The sequence below is a fragment of the Lampetra planeri genome, chromosome 49, assembly GCF_965212315.1.
Source record: "Lampetra planeri chromosome 49, kcLamPlan1.2.h2, whole genome shotgun sequence".
NCBI classification, from domain to species: Eukaryota; Metazoa; Chordata; class Hyperoartia; order Petromyzontiformes; family Petromyzontidae; genus Lampetra; species Lampetra planeri.
Window position 1 is genome coordinate 3770524 of NC_136155.1, and position 6476 is coordinate 3776999.

The following is a 6476-nucleotide window of genomic DNA, read 5'->3' on the forward strand; positions in this document are numbered from 1 at the left end:
GATGATGATGCCGATGATGATGAGAGAAGTCCGCTAGAACGGCGCATACCCCCCCCCCACCAAAACAAAAAAATCCGCCGCCGCTCGCGTTAAGAGAGCGGGCACGCTGAAGTGGCTAATGTAGAACTGCACCCGAGGTTCGCCTCGAGTCACCTGCGGTCCACCCAAATCGAGGGCAGCACTTTCCCACGGCTGGAGAGCGCGGGGCGGGGAGGGGGAAGTGGAGGGGGGGGTGGAGGTTGTTGTATATTTATTTATTTAATTTCCGAGAGTGTAAACTCGGGAGACAAAGGTGGCCGCGCCTGATCTTGCCCCCCCCACCCCCCTTACAGGAACTCGCTCCTCAGGGCACTTGCCCCTCAAGTCTGCTGAGGCTACACGGGGCACCTTTGCCTCTCCAGCGGGTCACGTGTGTGCCCGTCCACGCTGCTTGCCGGGTCGTTGTTGTTCACCAGGCCGCGTGCGATCCCTGCCCTCCCCCATCACCCCCTCCCCCATCCCCCCTCCCCCATCACCCCTCCCCCCATCACCCATCCCCCCATCACCCATCACCCCTCCCCCATCACCCCTCCCCCCCACCTCCCACCTTGGCACGTGGCGGCTAAAATGTCAACAGCTGACTTTGTGTCCAGGGGTGGTCATCGCGCGCCTAATTTCGTCCGGGTTGGCGGGCCGCGAGGGTGGATTCACACGCAGAGCCAGAGACCCATAGACTCACACAGAGACCCATAGACTCGCATAGAGACCCATAGATATATATAGACCCATACACTCACACAGAGACCCACGGACTCACACAGAGACCCATAGATTCACACGAAGACCCATAGACTCACACAGAGACCCATAGACTCACACAGAGACCCATATACTCACCCAGAGACGCATACACTCACATAGAAGCCCACAGACTCACATAGAGGTCTATAGATTCACAGAAACCCACAGACATACAGAGAGACCCATACACTCACATAGAGACCCACAGACTGACAGAAACCCATATACTCACACAGAGACCCATACACTCACATAGAGACCCACAGACTGACAGAAACTCATATACTCACACAGAGACCCATACACTCACATATAGGCCCACAGTTTTCGCATAGAGAGCCAATTACTCACATAGAGGCCACACAGACTCACATAGAGACCCATAAACTCACACAGAGAACCACAGACTTACATGGAGACCCAAACACTCACACAGAGAGCCATAGACTCACACGGAGACCCATAGACTCACACAGAGACCCATAGACTCACACAGAGACCCATAGACTCACACAGAGAGCCATAGACTCACACGGAGACCCATACACTCACACAGAGACCCACAGACTCGCATAGAGGCCACGCAGACTCGCATAGCGTTCTATAGATTCACAGAGACCCATAGACATATATATAGACCCATACACTCACACAGAGACCCACAGACTCACATAGAGACCCATACACTCACACAGAGAGCCATAGACTCACACGGAGACCCATAGACTCACACAGAGACCCACAGACTCGCATAGAGGCCACGCAGACTCGCATAGCGTTCTATAGATTCACAGAGACCCATCGACATATATAGAGACCCATACACTCACACAGAGAGCCATAGACTCACACAGAGACCCATAGACTCACACAGAGACCCATAGACTCACATAGAGACCCATACACTCACACAGAGAGCCATAGACTCACACAGAGACCCACAGACTCACATAGAGACCCACAGACTCACATAGAGGCCCATACACTCACACAGAGACCTATAAGCTGGCGAATCTCTGCACATCGGAAACGCTGCCGGTGACTGATGAAAGCGGGCAGTAGCGTGCCCACGTGGTCCACAGTTTGAGATTTTTGCGGGCGGGAGCTCGAGGCGAATCTCACTTGGCAAGCGTGGCCTGGCCAAGATTGTTGGGATGTTCATTTCGACGACCTTCGGCGACGGGGTGGTGAGTGCAGATTTGCATCTTCAAAGTGGTGCCAACTTCAGACGAAGATCGCCCCCCCCCCACCCCGTGTAGCCTTAACAGACTGTCGGGGCAAGTGCTGTGAGCGAGTAGCAGTCCCTATGAAGGCCGGGACGGGGGGGATGGGTGGCCAGCACCACGCCCGGCCGCCTTTGTCTCCCCAGTGCTGATGTCTATGTCAATATTTGGAAGCCACTGGAGCTATGGACTTTTGAGTGTAAGTTGAAAACCCGTTCCTTTATAGCTGCCTTCTTGTGCTTAGTTTATTGTCCCCCCCCCCCACCTGTTGTTTGTAAGGTTCTGACCCCGTGCCCCAACTGGACATCTGTTTTTAAAACATTTTTAGAACAGAGCTTCATAGCTCATCAGGATTCCTCCAGTGTAAACAAATATTATTGAGCGTGAATTGAAATCTGTCTGCAAGTTGAGGGCCCTCTTGCGCGACACTGCCCTCTGCTTCGAACGGGCATGCTCAATGGACACTGTGTCTCTCGCTAGCGCCGCGTGAAATTCCTGACATTCTTTGCAAACACGTGGAGAGTTACTACCCCCCCTACAACCCCCTACCCCCCTCCAAACTCCCGTCTACGAATCAGCGTCTGGTCACGATTCAAGTCAAGTTGAGTTTTTTTTTAGCCAGGTGAGAACTCTAGACGCCGGCATGAGTGTCATTTGCACGCGTGAGTGAATGGGTGAATGAGTGAATGAGTCATTGAATGAGTGAGTCATTTTGCTGTGTGTTAGTTGATTCAGTTTAGCCAAGTGAGAACTCTAGAAATCGGCATGAGTGTCATATGCACGCGTGAGTGAATGAGTGAATGAGTCAGTGAACGAGTGAATGAGTCAGTGAATGAGTGAGTCATTTTGCTGTGCGTTAGTTGATTCAGTTCAGCCAGGTGAGAACCCTAGAGATCGGCATGAGTGTCATTTGCACAAGTGAGTGAATGAGTGAATGATTCAGTGAACGAGTGAATGAGTCAGTGAATGAGTGAGTCATTTTGCTGTGTGTTAGTTGATTCAGTTTAACCAGGTGAGAACTCTAGAGATCGGCATGAGTGTCGTTTGCACGAGTGAGTGAATGGGCGAATGAGTGAATGAGTCAGTGAATGAGTGAATGAGTCAGTGAATGAGTGAGTAATAATGTTGCGTCTAATTAGTTGATTGTTTAACGAGATGAGAGCTATCGGTAGCAGCATGAGCATCGTTTGCAAGAGTGGGTGAATGAGTGATTGGGAGTGAGCACATGAATGATGATGCTGATGCTGTTGTGTGTAGTTGAGTTTATTTTGTTTAACCAGATAAGAACTCAAGCGACAATGGTGAGTGTCAATTTGCACGAGTGAATGAGTGAGTGAATGAGTGAGTGAATGAGTAATTTTGCTGTGTGTAGTTAGTTGTTACTGGTAGGAACCTCCTGGTTACATCAGCCCACAGGGGATTATTGTGTCCGTCCGTCCGTCGTGCATCCAAAAATGGGAGGGGTGGGGCGGGTGGGGAGGGGCTGGGTGGGGAGGGTGGGGCTGGGTGGGGGGTTCGGAGGCGTGGGGCTGGGTGGGGTGGGGCTGGTCACCCCGTGGTGCTTACAAAACTCAACGTTTAACCTACTCACGCCGGCTTGTGCCCGCCCTCACAGTCGACCATATTTGCGGAATACACCACGCCGCCGTTGACCCTGCAGGCCATTGACCGAGCAACCCAACGTTCCTACCAGCTCCCTCCGCAGGACAATGTGTTTTTCCAGGTGAGAACTCTAGAGACCAGCGTGAGTGGAATTTGCACGACTGGGTGAATGAGTGAGTGAATGAGTGAGTGAATGAATGAGTGAATGAGTGAGTGAATGAATGATGACGCCGTGGAGTTAAATGTATTTTCTTTAACCAGGTGAGACCTCAAGAGACAATGCTCAGCTGCAATCGTGAATCAGCCCATCATCCCTGCCTCTGGGGCCGCTAAAATTAGCACCACTTTGTGCGGACGTCAACAGCGGTTGTCTCATGGATACACCCGCCATAGGAATGTGGAATGTCCACCACTGGCTCTGCAGCGCTGTAAACAGGAGAGGCGCAGTGACAGCCTCCTCTGCACTTCATTGGAGCGGAGGGGGAAAAAAATCACTTGATTTCCATGATTACGTTTCACAAATTCCCTGGAGGCATATTGCCACGGGCCCAGTGAATTGTTGATTTGTAAAACTCACCGTTGTGGGTTTTTGTTTCTCATCTGGTGCGAGGCGGTTGGTGGGGGCGGGGTGCGAGGCGGTTGGTGGGGGCGGGGTGCGGGGGCGGGGGTGCACGTGACTCCATTGTGACGTACGGCACCACGCGTGCAAGTCACGTGACCCGACCTACGAGGTTGACCTCGTGACTCGAGTTGCTGAGCAGTGGGGAAGCCTTAGAAGGTGGCCGTCGCGACTCACGCACTCGGTCTGTGCAAGTCCCGTATTGAAATTAGCCTCTTTAATTTGGCATTTTAACGTCCCGAGTTGTGACCGTGTACTCTGAGTTGTTCACCTGAGGACGGCTGCTTGCGTTGTGGCCGAAACGTCGTGAGAATTATTTTATTATGTTTTATTTTTATTATTTTATTATTTCCCTTCTACGTGACTTTACCGAAAGAACCAAGAAGATGAATCCCTGCAGTCACGAAAGCTTTAAATCGAAATTTAACGTCTTGTGTTGTACTGTACAGAGAGGCGGTCACCCAGAGGTACCTCTCTGAGTCTATGGAATCTCTGTGTGGGTCTGTGGGTGATTCTATGGGTCTCTGTGTGAGTCTGTGGGTGGTTGTATGGGTCCCCATATGAGTTCAAGGCTTCCTATATGGGTCTAGGTGTCCCTATGTGAGTCTATCGATCTCTAAGTGGATATATATAGGTCGCTACGCGAGTCTATGGGTTTCTATTTGAGTCTATGGGTCTTGATGCGAGTCTATGGGTCTCTGTGTGAGTCTATGGGTCTCGATGTGAGTCTATGGGTCTCGATGTGAGTCTATGGGTCTCTGTGTGAGTCTATGGCTCTCTGTGTGAGTCTATGGGTCTCGATGTGAGTCTATGAGTCTCGATGTGAGTCTATGGGTCTCGATGTGAGTCTATGGGTCTCTGTGTGAGTCTATGGGTCCCTGTGTGAGTCTATGGCTCTCTGTGTGAGTCTATGGGTCTCGATGTGAGTCTATGGGTCTCGATGTGAGTCTATGGGTCTCTACCTGAGTCTATGGGTCTTTATGTGAATCTATGGGCCCCAATTTGAGTCTATGGGTCTCGATGTGAGCATATGGGTCTCTATGCGAGTCTATGGGTCTCGATGTGAGTCTATGGGTCTCGATTTGAGTCTATGGGTCTCTGTGTGAGTCTATGGGTCTCAATTTGAGTCTATGGGTCTCAATGTGAGTCAATGGGTCCCTATGTGAGTCTATGGGTCTCTGTGTGAGTATATGGGTCTGGATGTGAGTCTATGGGTCCCAATGTGAGTCTATGTGTCTCAATGTGAGTCTATGGGTCCCAATTTGAGTTTTTTGGGTCTCGATGTGAGTCTATGGGTCCATATGGGAGTCTATGGGTCTCGATGTGAGTCTATGGGTCCCAATTTGAGTCTATGGGTCTCGATGTGAGTCTATGGGTCTCAATGTGAGTCTATGGGTCTCGATGTGAGTCTATGGGTCCCAATTTGAGTCTATGGGTCTCGATGTGAGTCTATGGGTCTCGATGTGAGTCTTCGGGTCCCAATGTGAGACTATGGGTCCCTATGGGAGTCTATGGGTCTCGATGTGAGTCTATGGGTCTCGATGTGAGTCTATGGGTCTCAATGTGAGTCTATGGGTCTCAATGTGAGTCTTCGGGTCTCAATGCGAGTTTATGGGTCTGTATTTGAGTCTATGGGTCTCAATGTGAGTCTTCGGGTCTCAATGCGAGTTTATGGGTCTGGATTTGAGTCTATGGGTCTGGATGTGAGTCTATGGGTCTCTAATGCGGGATTGGTACATCGTGTGGCCGTGATTGATGGGGACAGCTTGAGAAGGTCGTCACCCAGCAGTGGGTAGATCGTTGCCGATGATGATGAAATGGTAGTTAGCGAGCCATTCGACGTGTGCAAGATGAATCTGATTTTCGTTGCCATCATTATCCCGTTATCGCTTAATAATTAACTTTTATTGGTCATTTCAAACGCATTGGCACAGCTCAGATGTAACCAATTTACACTGTGGTCTGTGAACTATTTTTATTTTTTCACTTCGCTCCATCCGTCTGCAACACACGTGGTGTTATTCCGCTATTTAATCCCTTCAATATGGGCCAAGCAGAGTTTCTGTTACTCCTCCATGAACGCACCCCCACCTACCTATCCCCTCTCATCTAACTCTGCTCCCTCCACACACTCTCCTACCTCTCCCCTCTCATCTCACTCTACTCCCCTCCACGCACTCTCCTACCTCTCCCCTCTCATCTCACTCTACTCCCCTCCACGCACTCTCCTACCTCTCCCCTCTCATCTCACT